Below are 18,544 nucleotides of genomic sequence, written 5' to 3'. Positions count from 1 at the left end.
CTTCCCACCCCAGATCTCTAGTGGGCTTATTGGCTCCCCTGTAGTACTGACCATGCAGAACTCACACTACCTCACTCAGAGCACTCAAGGTGACAAGAGCTGTCTTTTTTAAAGGTTGTGGTGGTTTGGGGTTTTTCACTTTTCCATTTCCCAAACTATCTTAGTTCCCCATTACTTGCTTTCTGTTTCTATCACTGACTTCTTTCCATTTGGCCTTTTCTTTTACTGGAAATTTCATTGCTGTTTCACCTATGCCTCCTGGCCCTTTACTTTCACAGTAAAGAACTGCTCTTACCATCAGTACAGGGGTTTCCACTTCCCCAGCAGCTTGATACAGCACGTTCCTTGCTGTCATGCACTTTCTAGTCGCAGCAGCTGATCGCCTGCCTTGCACTAACTCTGCTGACTGAACATGTGGCACAGCACAACGTGCAGCACAGACTTCACATTCTTGCTGTACTCAGTTGTAGTACTCTAAGGTACTACTATGGATATTTTCTGTGGAGAGCTTAAGGGATGGGAACTGCACGTGGGAATTTTTCCCCTACTCCCTCCCTTGCCTATCTGCTGATGCTGAAGTTTCTCTTATTCTCCTCCTGAGAGATTAGCGTTGAATGTGTCATCATCCCCACATTTAAATCAACTGTTTCCTGAGGATTTGGGATAGCCTGGCCCAAACTAATTTAATGAGAACAATAATTGCCTCATCTCCCACCACATAAGATCTCAATCCTCTTCTTGGCGCAGGTATGCCATGTAGCAAATGTTTCTATAAAAGACCTAAACTGTTCTGCTCTTTGAAGCTCTGGTGCTGCTGGCTGTTCATTGCTGGAATAATTAAAAATTTTCTTAGTAAAATATTTTTAACCAAAGTGTAATTTGATATGCTGCCTGGTCTACACTGTTGAAAATGGAAAAGTTTCTTCCTTTCAGCTAGAAGAATAAAACAGATACCTAACAGTTTTTCGCTTTGTGGATGCTACGTAAACTGGCAGAAGGATCTGTCTTTACAGTGTGACTTATAGGCTGTGTGATTTGGAAAGCTGCTCCTATTCTGCTGGTTATGTCCTTTCATCTCGGCCAAATGACTGTGGTTGTCAGTCCTATTCACCTCCTGTACTCTGCTTCTTCTGATGCCTGTTTGGCTTCTTTATTATCTGCATTTTTAGCTGCCTCCGGTTTTCTCATTTCTGGCCTTTAGTTTTGTCTGCTTTAGTGCAGAAAGGCTAGTTGTATTTCTTTGGAGTATTTCAACTTGAGGCCAACTTCTGGCACTGTCAAAGACACGGAGAGTTTTTACATTCTGCTGCAACACATGGCATAAGATTTTCCCCTCTTCACCACATTTATTCAGTTTTTATCACCATTTCATGTCCCATGAGACCCTTGAAATACAGAGTCATTGTCTTGCTACATGCTCATGAGCTTTCCTGGCTATCAGTGGTCACCCCAAAGACACATTTTCCGTATAAGCTCCTTTTGTCAGCTCTCAAGCAGAACCTGTCTCATGCAGAGACACAGAACCACATGCGTGTAGGGCTTGGTGGTCCCCTCACATATATCTAAGGTACAATTTTTTTTGGATGACTATACCCAGGGAAAGGGATGCCTTAGGGCTCAACCCTCCTTGGAATAACTCCTAACAAAAGTTAAGCTAAAAGTAAGTATTTATTTACAAATCCTGAACAGATGGCACATATGCAAACTTGTAGATACAGATGAACAGAAGGGAATGAAAAAAAACTCCAACCCCAAACATTCACTGAGAAGCACTTAATTCAGATCTGATGGTTTCCTTTACTCCGTATGACAAGTTGGCAAATGCCTGGCAGCATTTATGACCAAGGTCTCTGGTTGTCACTAAATCTTTATGTCTTCAGGTTACATTCACTGAATGGAGCCTGAAGCTGATGGATTCCTTTTCTGTGTTTGGTCCCTATACACCTTTTGAATCATTTTTACTGAAAGATTTTCCCCGACCTGCTAATTTATCATTCATTAACTCTAGTAAGAAGGATTTTTGTCTTTCTTCCTAACAAGCCATTGCTTGTTGCCTCATTCTTTAGAGGTGTCAATTTCTCTTGTGCATCACTTGGACACCTCTTAATTGCCCATACAGATGGGTAATAATCTTTTCCATACTGACATTATTAACCCTATAGGGTGTACCCCTGCTTCATCCTGAAGCTTGGAATATCCAGATCCCAGACGGAGCTTTTTCACTTAGTTTGATGCCGTATTTTATAGCATTCCATAATTGTAACTGATTCAAACAGCTTATTACTGGCTTTTTTTGAGATCAAGCCTGAAGGTAATCGGTAACTCTGAGCTATTAACAGATGTGAGGCACCTTGTCTCCCTATCCCCTCTAAATTTAGGCTTTTGAGAAATACCCTAACAAATTCCTATTCATTTTTTTTTCCCCTTGGCATGCTAATAACACTTCCTTCTGTCTACTAATGCTCTTTCCTTTCCTGCCCTTGTTTCTTTATTCACTTTCTTCTTCCCTATTTCCTGTCTTGCTTCTTTTTCCTAATCTATTCCCTGCCCCCTGGACTCTGATTCATGATCCCTGCGAGATGGAGCTGCATTGGCTGTGGAGATGTGGGGGAGGCCACCTTTTAAAACCACTGCAGTTAACTCCAACAGGGATCATGAATCAGAGTGCTCTGCTGCTGCAGTTCAGTCTCACATAGTAATGTAAACTGGAGCTGATGGTGACTCCATTAATATGACAGCCTGAACTGCCTCGGCTGAGGAGTAGATGTACCACCTGTTCTGCCAGTTCTGTGGTGGGGATAGTAACCTCTGGCAGAGCAAGGGAATAGATAGCCATGCATCATCCTCCCTGTCCTCCATGAATTGCTAGAGCCTGAGAGTCAGTGTCCTCTCCATTCTTTCTTGTCTTCAAAATTTTTTTCTACAGCCTCTTCAAAATTATCCTTCCCTGCACAATCTCATAGTCCAAGACCACTATACTAAAAAAGTCTGCTCTTGCCTCAAACCCTACCTGAGTGAGACAAAAATAAATTCATTGGCTAAAGTCTACTGCCTTGTACCTCCAGGGATGGAAAAGAAAAGCAAGCAAATTCTCTATCAACACCTACTTACGGGCTATTGTTACACTCCTCCCTTTATATTCCCCCTTCTCACCCCCCTGCAGCTGCCAGGGATATTCTAGCCATAATTTGTGTGTCACTCTGGCCAGCTGCTCATATGAAGAACCCCTGTTGTCTGCTTGCGTTAAGTTCCTAATTCACTTGCAGGGAGGAGCAGAATGAACAGTTGGCTCCTATGTGCCCAAAGAGCATGGGATCGAGTTCTGCTCTTTCCTTCCTCCTCCTTCAGAGACACAGCACTCCATGGAAACCAAATCAAAGCTCTCACTTGGTACCCTGTTCCCCTCTATAGCCAAATTAATCCCTGCTTTGACAGCAGCAAGGATACATTAAATACCTTTAATCAATTTTATTCCCCCTTTTTATTATTCTCATCGGAGTTCAGATGAAGGGTTTCTTCACTTGAAATATTCTTACAGTATCTGTAAGCCACCTTTTTGTGTTAGTGGGATAAAGACTCACTTGGAGTTGGGTAAGAACAAGCACATCTAAATGACTCCCCTTTAAAAATGAAAATTTAGCAACATGCAGTTTTGTTACTGTAAAATGTTCAGGGTGTTTTAAAAGTGGTCTGAAAAAATGAGATAAAGTTTTAAAGCTAGTAAGAGCACAAAGCCTCATCTGTATGTCTAGACTCGATGTTCTCAGCAGGCAATTCCCTTGCAGTAGAAGGATGGGTGGTATTTGTGCTAAAGCAGAGTTTCTGCCTAGTAAATTCTGCAACTTGAGATGTCAGGCTAGATTTCAGTGCATGTGTGTTTAGGAAAGTCGTGCAGCCTCTCTGCTTGTGCCTCCAGCTATGATCTAGCAGAAGACTCAGTTTTCCAGCTCAAGAGACTGGCTGCAATGTGCTGCGACTCTTCTTGTGTATATATCAGGCTCACTTTCCTGTGGAAAATATGGCAGGAGGCTAGAGGGGGTGAAAAGCATCCTGAAACGTTCTTCTCCTTCCCCTGCAAGACTTTCTCTCTCTGTGCTGAAGGCCAGTTCTCCATTAAGAGCTGTTGAGAATACAGAGCTGGAAGTAGCTCCAGTGTGGCTCCTGGCTCCTTTGCTTGGCGGCTCCTCTGAAGCTGAGCTACGGATGCTTGGTCCCTCCCTGGGCCGGGCTGCAGCAGTGTCTGTCAGTGCCCTCGCACCCCTCTGATCCCTGAGCCGCATCCTCTCCCGCTGGCTTGGGCTGGCCTCACCCTGCGCACCTGGCGGGTCATTGCCAGGCTTCGGAGCGGCGCTGGGGCCTGGTCCCGCTCCCCTGCCGCTGCTGGGCTGCGGCCTTGTCAGCGAGGGTCCAGCCCAGCCCCTGGCGCCAGCTCTGGCCTGCCTGACCCAGACCAGTGGCGGTGGTGGGCCGGCATTATGGGCTTTGCTGGGCAGCTGTGGGGGCGCGACCACATCCCAGGCCCTGGCGGTGGGGTGGGGGGGTTCCAGCACTCACCAGACGAGGTGGTGTGGCCAACTTGTGCGGTGGCTGTTGGCAGCGGCTGTGTGCTCTGGCGGGCTGGGGACCCTCGCTCTGAGGAGCGCGGGGGCTGTGGGCGGTTGGTGGGGCAGGGCCCTGGGGTGTTGCAGGGGTGTAGTGGTTTAACCCTGGCCGGCCACCACACACAGGGCAGCCACTCGCTCACTCCCCCAGTGTTGGGGTGCGGGAGAGGATCAGAAGAGTAAAAGTGAGAAAACTCATGAGTTAAGATAAAGACAGTTTAATAGGTAAATCGAAAGCCGTGCATGCAAGCAAAGCAAACCCAGGAATTCACTGCTTCCCATGGGCAGGCAGGTGTCCAGTCATCTCCAGGAAAGCAGGGCTCCGTCATGCATAATGGTCACTTAGGAAGGCAAATGGCATAATGCTGAATGTCCCCCCTCCTCCTTCCCCCAGCTTATATACTCAGCATGATGTCCCATGGTATGGAACACCCCTTTGGCCAGTTCGGGTCAGCTGTCCTGGCTGTGTCCCCTCCCAATTTCTTGTGCCCCCCCAGCCCTCTCGCTGGCAGCGCCTGAGAAACTGAAAGGTCCTTGTCTTAACATAAACATTACTTAGCAACAACTAAAAACATGTGCTACCAACATTGTACTCACACCAAACCCAAAATGCAGCGCTGCATAAGAAATTACCTCTGTCCCAGTCAAAACTAGGACAGCAGGTCCCACCTGCTGCTGGTGCTTGCGGTGCATGTGGTGGTTTCGTTCTCTGCCTGTAGTTCACTCGGTTTGGCTGGTGTGAGGGGACAGCTGTGTGGCTGCCCCGCGCGTCCCCGAGCGCAGCTCTCAGAAGCAGAGGCTTACAGAGATGGGGCACTGTACCATGCGTTACCTGCCCCAGAGCAAGGGCCCTGGCACCAGCTCTTGGCATGACTTCAGCTTCTACTTGGACCAGGCTTCCAAGGGAGGAGGCATCTCTCCAGGTCTGGGGCAGCAGGGATGGCTGGTGCCTCATCTTGGGGCTGGAGCAGGGGAGGCGTAGGGGGTGTGGGCTGGGTGAGAAGCTGTGCTGCCGAGTTCAGGAGCTGCAGGAATGGGTGAGCAAACTATGCAGCACCGGGGATGATAAAAAGAGCTTGATGGGATTTAAACAGAGATGCTTGAGAAAGCCTCAACCCCCAAACTGCACAGGAGGAGAGGCAGCTGGAGGTTGAGGTCTCACCTGGGGTACATGAGGGAGCCTGGAAGCATGTGACTTCTGGCAAGAGAAGGCAGGCTCCTCTCCACCTGCAGATCTAACTACAGAGTGGGTATAACGTCTTGGTAGCAGACAAGGGGGGCTGAAGCTGTGTTAGCCGCTTGTTAGACTACATCTAGAATACTGTATCCAGTTTTGAGCAGTATGAGAAAGTCATTTAGAAGTGGGAGCCCAGCAGAGGCCCACTGAGATGACCAGGTGGTGGAAGCAATCGCTCTGTGAAGAGAGACTGACAGAACTACCTTCTTCAGCGTGGAGAAGAGACACCTTTGGGGCAACCTTCTAGTATGTATGAAGAGATGATTGAGGAGATTGAGCCAGACTTTTTACAGTGGCATAAGCAGGCATAAATTGAAATGAGAGGTTCAGACTGGGTATAAGAACCAGCATTTTTATCCTGAGGATAAAAGCAGGACAGCAGAACAGGCTGTTTGGAAAGGCTATGCAGTCTTGGGGGTTTTAAGGACTTGGCTGGATCCGCCTGGTCTGACCTTAGAGCTGACCCTGCTTCAGTCAGGAGGTTGGATTAGAGTCCTCCTTAGGTATCTTCCAACCTGAATATTCCTATGATTCTTGTGTTGCCTGTTGTTCTAGTAGACTGCCACCTTTTCCTCACCATATCAAATTAAGGGCAAATAATAAATGAAAGAACAAATAACTTACCTTGAAGAAAGCGAGTGGCAAGGAGGGGGGTTTGAATTGTCCCATTATTTGGTTTTCTTATTAGTGGAATCTGTCATTTTTCTTTTGAATCTCTGTGATTGTATTAGAGAGCTGGGGAAAAAAGTCAAAAGAAAACTTGAATGATGTGATTTTGTTCCTTAGCACACACTGAAACATCTTTTTATATGTGTCTTTTTCTAGATATGATTTGTACAAATTGGCTGATGTTCTTTGAATTCTTTTATGAATTAAACCAAAAGTTAATGGTATCTTACTTTATTATGTGCTTTGCTTTGTGTGGTGGCAGATAGAGGAAGCTTACTTAGGATATGGTCAGTGTTTACCATGCTTAATTTTTTTGGTAGTCATTTTGTTTTTTTAAGGTTCTCTCCTTCTTAGCTATCATTATTTCTGCTACTTTGGCAGAAAAATGAGATGATTCAGCCCCCCTCTTATTTAGTCAGACACATATGGGTATTTAATTTTCTGAAGAAGAAAGGGAAAATACCAAGAATTAAGTACAGATGACAGACGTTTATGTGGCTAAACTTTCAGTTTGGTTTAAATAACATAGCAAGGAGTAGGAAGGAATGTAACCTTTTAAGCTTTTCTTTGTTTACAGATACGAAGAGAGAGAACAGTAAATAAGTCCGAGTTATAGTGTGCCTTTTAAAAAATCACAGGATATATCACCACCATATGGAAGCTTGCATGCCCTTTCCCATAGGGATATGCCACTGAGAAGGGATTTATAGGCTGTTAGCTCATAATACAGTAATATTTATGACGGGTTACCAGCTCTGCCTTAATTATACCTAACATTCCCTTTGGAATGGCACCCATGGCTAGCCAAGGATGGCACCAGTTGTGCTGCTTGAAAGTTATTCAGCAACTCTGTCCTTAAGAAGACAGCCAGTTTGCTGAGCACAGTTCTCCAGTTAGCACAGGAATAATTCACATCCTGCAAGGGATCACAGCACTCCTGTGAAACAGGAGTTGTGTATCTGCTTTAATGGCTGTTTCTGGGAAACATGAATTATGAATAAATTCTCTGTATCGTAAGCACTAGAACAAAACAAGGTGAGGTGGGACTGGATGAAGGCCTTGGCTGTTAGAGAATGAATATAATCTAATGGCAGGTGTTTGGAGTGTACTTTTGTAGGGAAAATATGCTTTTTAGGTCTGCTGTAGCATTTGATTTAAAACTGAAAATGTCAGTGCCCACTGTCAGTGAGATAAAATATTTAGTGTCACTGCATTTTGGGAACAACTAATTTTGACAAATTGATCGCTGCTTATTTGCCAAGAAAGTTATTAGAACTTCGTTGTGGAGCCAAGAGCAAATCTAGTTCTTTCATGACACAGCGCCCAGATGATTTAGATATTTTTACTTGTGTGTTAATGGTTAAGTCATGTCTTGGATTACAGGAAATGATGCTTTTGCTATCAAACTTTCAAATTACAATTCTATTTCTTAGCTAACAAAATTACCTCTGATAAAGAACATCTGATGGCTTAAAGAAGAACCAAGGACAAGAAACCAAAATGCAACAGCTGAAACTTGAAACAGAAGCAAAGTTATAAGTTTGTTTGTACAATACACATATAATAAATCAGTTCTGTAGAATAAATAATAGTGTCCCAGTTTTCCTTATGATGTGGGCTTTATATGAGCTAGTGATGTGGGCCATTTTCTTTCACTCAGATGTTTGGTCACAGGATCCAGATTTTCTGTTTTAAAGATACATCTCATATATTGTTGGTTTTTGGTTTATTTACTTGCTCTTTTAGGCCCTGTTCTGCAACGTGCTAGCTTTCTGCCTGTGAGTAGACTGATTTCTACAAAATATATGTTACTCAGAGCATGTGTGTAAGTATTTACAGTAAGGTTCAGGTTTGAGTTTTGTTAAAGGGACAAAACCGTAAGTCGAGTACATTATACACCTAAGTCTAAACTGCAGGTTCTCCTTTTTTTAGCTACTTCCTAAGGCTGTTAATACCTAGTGCTGTAAACAAAACCTTGTTAGTATGTAAGCTTTTGTGGCTGTAATGCTTTGATAAGCTATGTAGACTGCTACATGAAAAACTTGATACAATCCTGGTTATTTATTAAAGAATTATTATGTATTAGTTACTTTGGATGCTTAAGTTAGAACAAGGCCAGCTTCAGAAATGGTGAAACTGGTGGCAAAATGACATGCTTGGCCCGATCCTTGTTTGTTATGTGAGTCTAGATTTGGAGCAAGTCTATTCAATCTACATAGGTTCAAGTGAATGTAAAACATACCTAGATGTGTAGGTCATGCAGCAGGAGGTAATAGTTTGGGTCATAAAACTAGAAAAAGCAGACAAGTATGAAAAGTCAGAGTCTGAACCTGAAACCTTTTCTGGTTCTCACATCTCCCTCTATGGAACATGATTCCTAGCTTCCTAATGAGAATGAAATTCAACCTTAATATAATCAGGCTAAATGTACATTGGACTTCTTGTACAGTGGTGATGGTTTCTGTGATGATGAAAATGCTGCTTGAGCCAAGTTTGAATGCGGAAGCAATTCCCCTGAAGCAAGGAAGTTTGTACTTGACTACTTTTGGCCAACCTTCTTCAGAGGATATCAGATCTACCTTTTTGGTTTGCAATTTAACTCCCCTCCCGCAACTAAGATTTGCTACTCTTACTGTTTTCTTTACCACACTTGTTCTACAGGAAAATATAGTTGGACAGATAATTAATATTCTTGGCTTTTAATTCTTTATGCATTTTAACATTGGTAATGTTGTACTGTCTAAGTGATGGTAATACTTGTAAGTGCTGCAGAAATCTCTTACTGCTGACTGTTGGAAGTGGGAGAGACAAAGGGGGAGAGTGCCTTCTGAACTGCTTCAGAAGGAAAATGGAGATAAAGATAATTTCATTCATAAATGGGAAAATAGCAGAGAAGAAAGACTTCGGCACATAGCAAGAAAGAGCTATAAATGGTCATTCGAGGTAGATATGTATACAGAAGATTGAAAAAAGTAATGTGTGTAATATTTATTTCGTATAGAGTAAGGCAAATTAATCAGCAACAAAATAAGCTAGATGACTGCCACTTTGTATACATACATTTCAAACCTGTAACTCTTGATGAAGCCCTTTTGGCTTCATGAATAAAACTTTTCAGCATGCTCAGTGGCATCGGGGCAGAAGGCCAAGTGTGATGGCAGTGCAGTGAATTACTTTATATGGCAGAAAATAAAGCTCTAGCTGTAAAGAGCATTTTCAGAGAGCCGTGCAAGAAGGAGCTACCTAGTTTGTGATCTGATGAGGAAAGGATGAGTAGGTATCTGTGTAGTGTTTGCTGAGCAAAACTTTTTGACTTAACTTAAGCAGCTGTGAAGGAAGTCAGTATTTTTCAGTGATGCAGAGTGCTGACTTAGCCATCAGAAGTAATTCCTTATAGCATTTCTGCTATTGCTAATGAATACCTACACTTGCCAACAAAGACCCAAAATGGTATTGTATAATTTTCTCCAGTTAGGAAAAGCCTGTGTAAACTCAGGTGGAGCTACCTGTTCAAAGACTGGGTTTTACTGAAGATTATGGCATGTGAGCATTCACGGAGCCTGATTATTTTTAGCTTTCTTCTCAGTATGGTTGTGGGTTTCAGTACCCTGCTGGGCAGCCCATGGATGTGTGGACTGGAAACAGTGCAATGCAAATGAGCATGTAAAGCTGGTTTGGGGCTCCGATTAAACAATTCAGATGATCTTAATGTGGAGTCCAGTAACTAAAGAGTTTGAAGACAATCACTTCAGCACTATTAAAATGCTAATATACTTTCTGTGTGCTGCTGAGAAATGAGGAAATTTTCTCTTTGGAAGTAAGAGGTAAATCCTCTGGAAAAAAAATAAAGGCATCCATTCAAATTTGATTTAAAAGAAAACAAAAAATCTGATTTGGTTTTCCTTGAAACACCTCTCAGCTCCAAGCCCATAACCTTGGGTTTTTTTCCTCTCCTGTTTTAAACAGATCTGATCTTCATTATACGCAGTCCATAAACAATTTTATCATTAGAACTTATTTCCTAGGCACATTTTATGAAGGTATTCATTCATCCTTTAAAATACAAAACAACTGTGTGCTGTATGATTCTGACAGCAATTTAAGTGCTGATGGCTGGCAGCCATTTCCCCCTTCCCTATCGGTTTCTTTAAGGAGAAGGTTTCTGTGGCGCTACACACAGGTTGATTAGACATCAGCTTCTGACTGAGAACACCCTTGATCACTGTGCATTCTTCAGATCATCCGGAAAAGTTGGATATCTTGCCTTGGCCTTGCTGTAATTTGTTTATTTTTTGAACTTCTGAACAGTGATGCCCTTGATATCACAGGGTGAGGGCGGAGTTGCAATAATATATAACCCATAGATCTTCTATGCGACTTACACTCTCTCCCTGCAGCCTAACTTCGGAATTTTGACTAGAGCTGCTTGGTGGAGCAGCTGAGCGAGGCTAGCGCCGAGCTTTGATGCCAGCTGCTGAAACAGGGGAATCCGCCTGTGCCCTGTGCCCTGTGCAGTCAGTGCGACGTTCCTGCTGTCGCAGTGGTGCGGAGGAGTGTTACGCAGGGCCTGGCAGGCATTCGCCTTCCTTGCACACAGTGTAGCAGGACATTAGTTCCACCCCTCAGCAGTGCTTGAAGGAAGTGTGTTCTTAGCCAGATTTTAAATTTAATAAAGATGGAGTTGGGTGTTTTCTAGCTATCGGGTTGCAGTGAGCAATTACAATGGTGAACTCCTTAGTTTACAGAAAACAAAGAGTAAAAAGATGAGTGTTAGATGGTTTCTAATACTTTCATTTGTTCTTTAGAACTTTATGTTGATGATGCCCATGAAGAAGAACCAAACAAGCTGGGATTTTATTTTATTTTATTTTATTTTATTTTGTCTTTTTTGATCATGAAAGCTAACTGGTAGAAGCTGGGACTCTAATTTAAATCTGATGACAGAATGGCTTCTGAGGTGAAAGATGTTCTGGTCTTTTGCAAATGAAACCCTCATGCTTCAAACTCTCTTGATGGCTAGATCACTTTATTTTCCAGTCTTTTAGTAAAGTAGTAGATTGTGAGTTGGACAGGAACTTCAAGGTGATTCTGAGTTATTCCTGCTACAATGTCTTATCTAGAAGCCTTGAAGGCACTGGAGGGAATGAAGAGCCTTGGTCTCCACCATTTTCTCATCTCCAGCTGCAAGGGGATTTGTAGTATTGTTCTATTCTTCTAGGGCCTAGTAAGTAAAAATTTGGAAATCAGTTATGTCTATTGGGAATTTTTAATATCAGTTGTTGTTTTTTTTTTTTCTTTAATTTAACTGTGGTTTTCCAATGCTCTTGGGAAATTTCATTCTTACAGCGTATGGGAATGGTTAGTCTCAAACTCAGTCTAGGCAGCTGAGAGTGCATGTTTTGTTGTCCTTCCTGCCAGCCCATGGTACTTCTAACGCACTTGTCACAAGATGACATGGATAATTCTTTCAGATTTTCAATCTATCTTGGACTTTATCTATAGTGTTTTGGTTTTATACAGTATTAATAACCTCTGTTTTTGTAAGCTAGGCAAGTGTATCACATTAACACGTAGAAGTGTGTTTTTTCCCTAGAATTTCTAATTCAATTTACATGGTGGACCTTAGCTTGGATTTAGATGCTAAACTTGTGTAGGCTTATAAAGACTTTTTTGCTTTTAACTTCACAACTGTACTTGTCATCAGAGACTGTCAGTCAAGCCTATCTGTTTTGATTTCTTTGAAATGAACCTTGTTTGAATTTGTCGGTGGATTCAATGAAGGTGAGTTGGAAGTCCTGGATTTGTCTGGAAGGCTGTGCTTCCACTAGATGGTAAATATGTTTCTAGGATGGACTTGTCTGTGCAAGTCTCTCTTTTTTTTTTCTTTTTTGTTAAAAATCCACAGTCACATTATACCAATGCATCAGTCTAGTAAAAGCCAAACTTTTCCAACAATTTTGAAGGGCTAACTTTTATCTTCAAAAAACTTTTGCTGGATCAAGTATCATTCAACTACCCACAGGCAGCATAAACAGTGACCTGAATAATGTAAAGTGATTTCTGGATTAATATAAATAGGAACGTACACTCATGTATTATGTGGATTGTTAGATACATCTAGAACTGCTAGCAATGGGCTTTGGATCATGATCTTAAGTCATCTATGCTGAAAGCAGAGAAATGTCATACCAACAAGGAAATGCATTAGAAGGGTGAAGTGTGTTTTGCATTGTGACATTTTTCTCTCTGCTTTTACAGTTTTCAAGCTGGGCGGACACCACCCAAGCAAAGCAGCTAAATCCAAGCTGGACGTATTATGACCTGTTTCTTGGAGCTGTAGAAAGAATGCCCAAAGTTGGTTATGGAATATCATATGAAGTGTGAAAAGTTACTAGAAAAAAATGAAATGTTCAATAGAATTCCAGGCTTTTCCATTTGCAAGGAGAGCAGGAGAGGATGCTGCAGTGGTTGCCAAGCCAATGGCTTGGTATATTCACCAGGGACAACTTAGGTTTGCTTTAGGCAAATCTGCTATAGGGTATCACTACTGTCCTTCTTCATACAGCACTGCTTTTCCTATGAAATGCATTTATGAATTTAGCACATCTGCTATACCTATCTATCTATCTACTCTAAGTTATCTCTTTAATATACATTCAGAGTTTCTCATTTGGCTCTTAAACTGTTTCTTTCCTGTGTTTGCTGGGCTCTGATGAAGCAACAGCTTCTTTTTTCTAACCTGTGTTGGTGATGTATACTTCCAAAAATAACTGTTCCTGTCTTACTTACTTTACCTTTTGAGGTTCTGTGCTGTGAAACTTTCCGTGGATATTTCCTGGATCTAGCTTCACAGAATCTGTTTGTAGCAAGGGGTTCTTCCTGCCGTGTAATGAATGTAACCATGAACCGAATATGCTTGGCCCTGCACCAGAGCAGCTCTCTTCTCTCAGCTTTGTTTAACAGAACATGATGTTGATGGTGTGCAATCTAGTGCATTATTTAAGTCTCATAACTTCACTTCGAAAAGCCTTGGGCTATAGACTGCAGAGGTCAGTGAACAGTTAGTTACAGCACAGGAGAATGTCAGCTAGATAGACATCCTAGAATGTGTTTCAAAGCATGTGTTTTGCTTGTGCATGATCTTACAGTCCTTCAGTATGTAGATTGCTGGATTTTCTTGTGGAGCCAAATTATCTTTGCCTCAAGGAATACCGCCTGTGCTTGTGGTAGGATTACCTGGCATTCTACCTGCTGAAGGCCTGTTCCAATTCAGGGAATAGCTCTGTGAACAAGTTAGTGCCTGGTTAGCTGCAACATGAGCTGTTCTGTACTGTGAACTGTGTAAGAGGTACTGTAGCTCTCCTCCTTTGCAAGGTTTGCGCCTTTAAATGATTTAAATGACTGATTTTTCCATGGGGTAAAAACATGCGCATGATCGATTTTCACTGAGCAGCTTGTGTGTCTGTGAGTCTAACTCTCAGTTGAATCATGGCATGAATTTTTGAAGCAGTCTTTAGAGTCACAATTCGATGCAGAAATGGAGCAGGCAGTAAAATGTCTCATAATCAATGCATTATTTTTATGGAGGAATAAACTATTTGCTGGACAGTTTATAGAGAAGGCAATTGATTTTAGTCAGTAGGACACGTGCAATCCATATTAGTATCTGTACTTACATGTGCTATATTTATAGTGTTTAGTGATGTCACTAATAAGTAATGCGAGTGATTAGTTGTGCATTATGCAAATGTATTGTTCTGTTGTTTTAAAGATAATAAGATTATAGAATTTCCAAGGGTGATAAAGTTCAAATGGCTTTAAGTACCATTGGAAATGTGAGTGCTCTTTTAACTTCTGGAAAACAGAGTGCCTTGTGGAGTAAAAGCCTGACTAAAGTAAACTAGGTAATGCCACAAAGTACCTCCAGAATTCTGGGGGTGTTGACTAAACAGAACTAGCACAGCTTCTATGAATGCAGGCAGTGCATTTGGCTTCGGAAAATTGCCAGCAAACGTAAAGTTATTAATTTCCATTAGGATTTCTAGAATTTTCAGTGTGGCTTCAATCTTACTACAGTTATTTTTTTCTTTGTGTAAAGGAGAAGCAGGGTACCACTTTGAAGTTAGTGTGTTGCAAAACTGAAGTGAAAATCCTGTTTTGGCCGTTATACTCCATTTGCCATTGCACAGCCTTTTTACCTTGGAGAAATTGCTTTGATTCAACAGAAAGCTGATTATAGTCCTAAAACTTTGAATGGTGCCTGTAGTAGTTTGGTAGGGGAGGTCAGTGCTGATTCTGCTGATGATTAATATTTCTCCATTTTCAACACAGCTTTTAAGTATAAAATATTGTTGGATGATGATGAATTTCCAGTATAGTTGTATAGCATTCAGTGTTTTTATTTGTCATGCACATTTTCAATGAAATCTGGCAGGGAACAGGAACGAAAGGGCGGAATGCTGTGAAGACTTCCCAGCTCAGGTTGCCTTCACTGGCTTTGGTTAGGTCAACATACTATCTTAGCAGCCATGAAATCTCACCTCTCTCCTGCAACAAGCTTTGTGAGAGCCTTTCCAGACTTACAGTTCCCCTGCTTCCCCTTGGATTCTCTGTTTTGTGTTTGGCAATTTCTCACTTGCCAGACATGAATGTCTGAGAGTAAACTCTTTCACCCAAGCTTCAGGCAATTTCCTTAACATAAAACCGGTTAATTCAAACTGGTCGTCACCGCTAATGACTCTGTGTCCCTCCTGCTTACTGTGAAGCTTCTCAGCAGAAGTGGAACCGCCAACAATTTTCATAACTTGATAAATGGTGCATGACCTTGTAGCCTAAGGCATGTTAATGTTCTATATGTTTTTCCCTGACTCTACTGTGCCTATTTAAAGTACTGAGCAATCGGGTGCAAGTTGTGATGCTGGAGATACCAACTGGAAGGCAGTTTTATGCAGATCTCAGGCTGCAATTTCACCTTTAGAGGATGACCTAGTGAGAGCAGTTTTGCACACAAAAAGGAGCAAATAGTTGTAACCAGACACTTGCAGGACTTTTTGGTCACATTGCTGCATTTCTTTCTGTTTCAGTAGACAAATCCAAATTAGGATGTTTCACTCTTTAAACGTGTATTTTTATTTTTGTCCATTATGTGTTGCCTAGAGGATAAACATCTCTTTGTATAACCTCTCAGCCCGAATAAACCCCCTCAATCTCGAAAAAACGTTGTGTACAAAGAAAATGATGTTGCATACAGCTGCTAAGTGACTGCAAAGTGTTGCTGTAGTACTAAAATCTCAGAGCAGTTAACGGACTGAAAGATCTTCAAACTGGCTGTTGCCTCTTTCTGCTGAAGTCTGGCAACACGTCTGAGATTTTACAGAGTAACACTGCTGCTCTCTGCTCATACAGCTCACACTCATTCTCTCCAAATTATCTTGATACCCTTGGTTACAGAATACTTTTGCTGATGATAGGAAATTTTCGAAGTTTTTGCATACTTTTCCACACAACATCTCTTTTTGCTTTGGCGCTTTCCTGAAGCCAAGAATCAGGTAATGTAATTTTTCTGTGATTTTGTCCCAGTCTTATCATGTTGGTCTTCTATTTCCTCTGCAGAAATGCATGGTTTCTCTGGGAAGGTGTTCCAAGCATAAGTCTTTGTCTCCTTCCAGTCATCTCAGAGGTATGGTTTGGAAAAATCCTCTATGTTGTGCTGTTTCTCAAACAAAGTTAGACAATGGTACCAGGTATGTTGGACTTCTTGATATAATTTTCCTTTCTTTCCTTTCTATTGAAATAAACAGAAGGGATGTTTTGAAATGAAAAATGTAGACCATCATAGCTGCTTGGATCTGAAACTTGTTTCTCTACTGGTGTAATTTCCATGGCCCCCAGGGTTTGGTCACATAGCCACTTTTTGTTTTGAAGATTTTAATTGTAAACATGTGCTTAAACTGGATGTACATAGTGGCAGAGGTGTGCGTTCTAGAATGAGATCAAAGCACAGGCGGGGAAACGTTAGTGCATTGTTTGAGGTGTGCTTATATTAGGTCAGTGATTAGTTTGTGTTTGTATGCAATAACCAGAGATGGCAACTGCAGTGGCTCTAGTGTGACTATTGATCAAATGAATATTATTTAGACAGAACGAGCTGAATGAAAGCATACTTGCTCTGTATGATGTAGACAGCACTGTTTTGAGGCTTGTGGAGTGGGGGGAGGGGGAATTTTTACAGGGCTTATAGTCTGGCCTCCAGCTTCAACCCGAAGAAGTATGCCCTCTGTGGTCTGACTTGGAAGACAATAGTGAGAGATTAGTGATACTAAGGGGAGGGACATCACGTGCACGGTGATGCCCATCACTAACTTCAACTTTTAAGAGGGTGTCAATGAAGTGTTTTTACTTGCCTTCTGTGGCTCTTGTTGGGCAGTGTAGAACAGTACATAGAGTCAGGCTCCGGTTTAGCAAAACTGTTCATGTATTTGCATTCTAGTTGATAGATATTAATCTGTAGTTCTAATAAAATAGGAATCAGGTGTGATTTAGAGTCAGAAAAATGGTTATACAACTTCCTAAACAGTGCAGGTGATACTGATACACAGAAATTGGTATTAGGCTGAGCTGGAGTTTATGGTTCCCCAGATTTTTTTGCAAAAGTCAATGGATATGTTGTATGCACAAGGTACCCGATTCAGCTATTTAGCGAGCCTTTTCTAGTGATTCATGCAAAATCCTGTCTCCAGGGGTCTCTGAGACCAGCTGCAGTGGTATGTTGTGTGCTAGAATTGTGTGTGTTTTCTGTTTGCTAATTTTAGGACATTTCTAATATGTGATATTAGAAAATACAGATAAATGCAGCAGCATGAGGTGGATAAAGATTGCACCAAAATGTAAATGGGAAATATAATCTGCAATATGATAGGTTTTGAGAGCATCTAACATTTTTTCATGAACAAAAAGCTGTAGTTCAAATTCAAAACTATTGAGAAATACATACATACGATAAAAGTACTTTTTATTTCAGAATATACATAGCTTTTGTTCTGTGAAAAAGGTAGGGCAAGGAAGTTTTCCTTTTGCCCTGGTTTGCACTGAAGCGTAATTGGTAGTTATGCTTGAAGGGAGTTTTACTGTAGTTCACAGGCCTATATGCTCCGTGGCAGAATATATCTGCCCTGCAATCTGGAAGTGGTCTTGTTTTACATATCTAAATAAGAAGTCTTGTGTTTCTGCCATACAGGCAAAACTCCTTCATTCCAGGTGCCTAAAGGCAGGCCTTTTTAGCTGTGTAGAAATTAACTTTTCATTGTAGTAAATCAGCCAAGCACCAAGGAATTCTCCTGTTAGAGCTGATGGCTCATCTTTTATCTACTAGAGCTCCAGTCAGTATCTGTCAAGACACTGAATTTGAGGCCTGGGCTTGTTTTGTTTTGTTTTGTTGGTTCCCCACGCCCCCAGTCAAGTGCCTGAACAAACTGTGTACCAAACGATGGAAAGTACCAATTAGTACCATGAAGCAGACTTCAGTTTTAGGCACATGAGACTAGAGGCAGATTGTGAACCTACATATCATTCATGTACTTGTGTCTGGAGGTGAGCTAAAATCTGAGCTTCAACCCTGAGCTGGTATGACACCACTGAAGGAGGCAATAGCTGCTTTTGTAACTCAGTTGGCATGTGTTGGTTGTCTTGCCCCCCGCCCCAGCTTTTAACTGTGGTGTTTGGAGCCGATTCCAGCATCCAGTTATGAAAAGGTCACATTGGCTGTTAGTTTTATTGTACAGGTGAGAAAGCTTAAGCTCCTAGCAAGTGATATTTTGTTTTCTTGCAGCTTTCTTGTTCAAACTAGAAATAAACTCCCATATCCTAACACAAAGACATGAGAACAATCAGGAAAATCTATGACCCGGTTGCATTTGAAAGCTCTTATTTTCACCTTTGCAAAAAAGCTTTTTGCAAAAAAGCAATTTGCACTTATCAGTAATAACCAGCTAACATAAAGTATAATAAAAAGTTTAATGAGAGGAAAGATACACTGTTG

Source organism: Falco peregrinus, chromosome 2 (assembly GCF_023634155.1).
Source record: "Falco peregrinus isolate bFalPer1 chromosome 2, bFalPer1.pri, whole genome shotgun sequence".
Taxonomy (NCBI): Eukaryota; Metazoa; Chordata; class Aves; order Falconiformes; family Falconidae; genus Falco; species Falco peregrinus.
Note: the sequence above shows the minus strand (reverse complement) of the source record.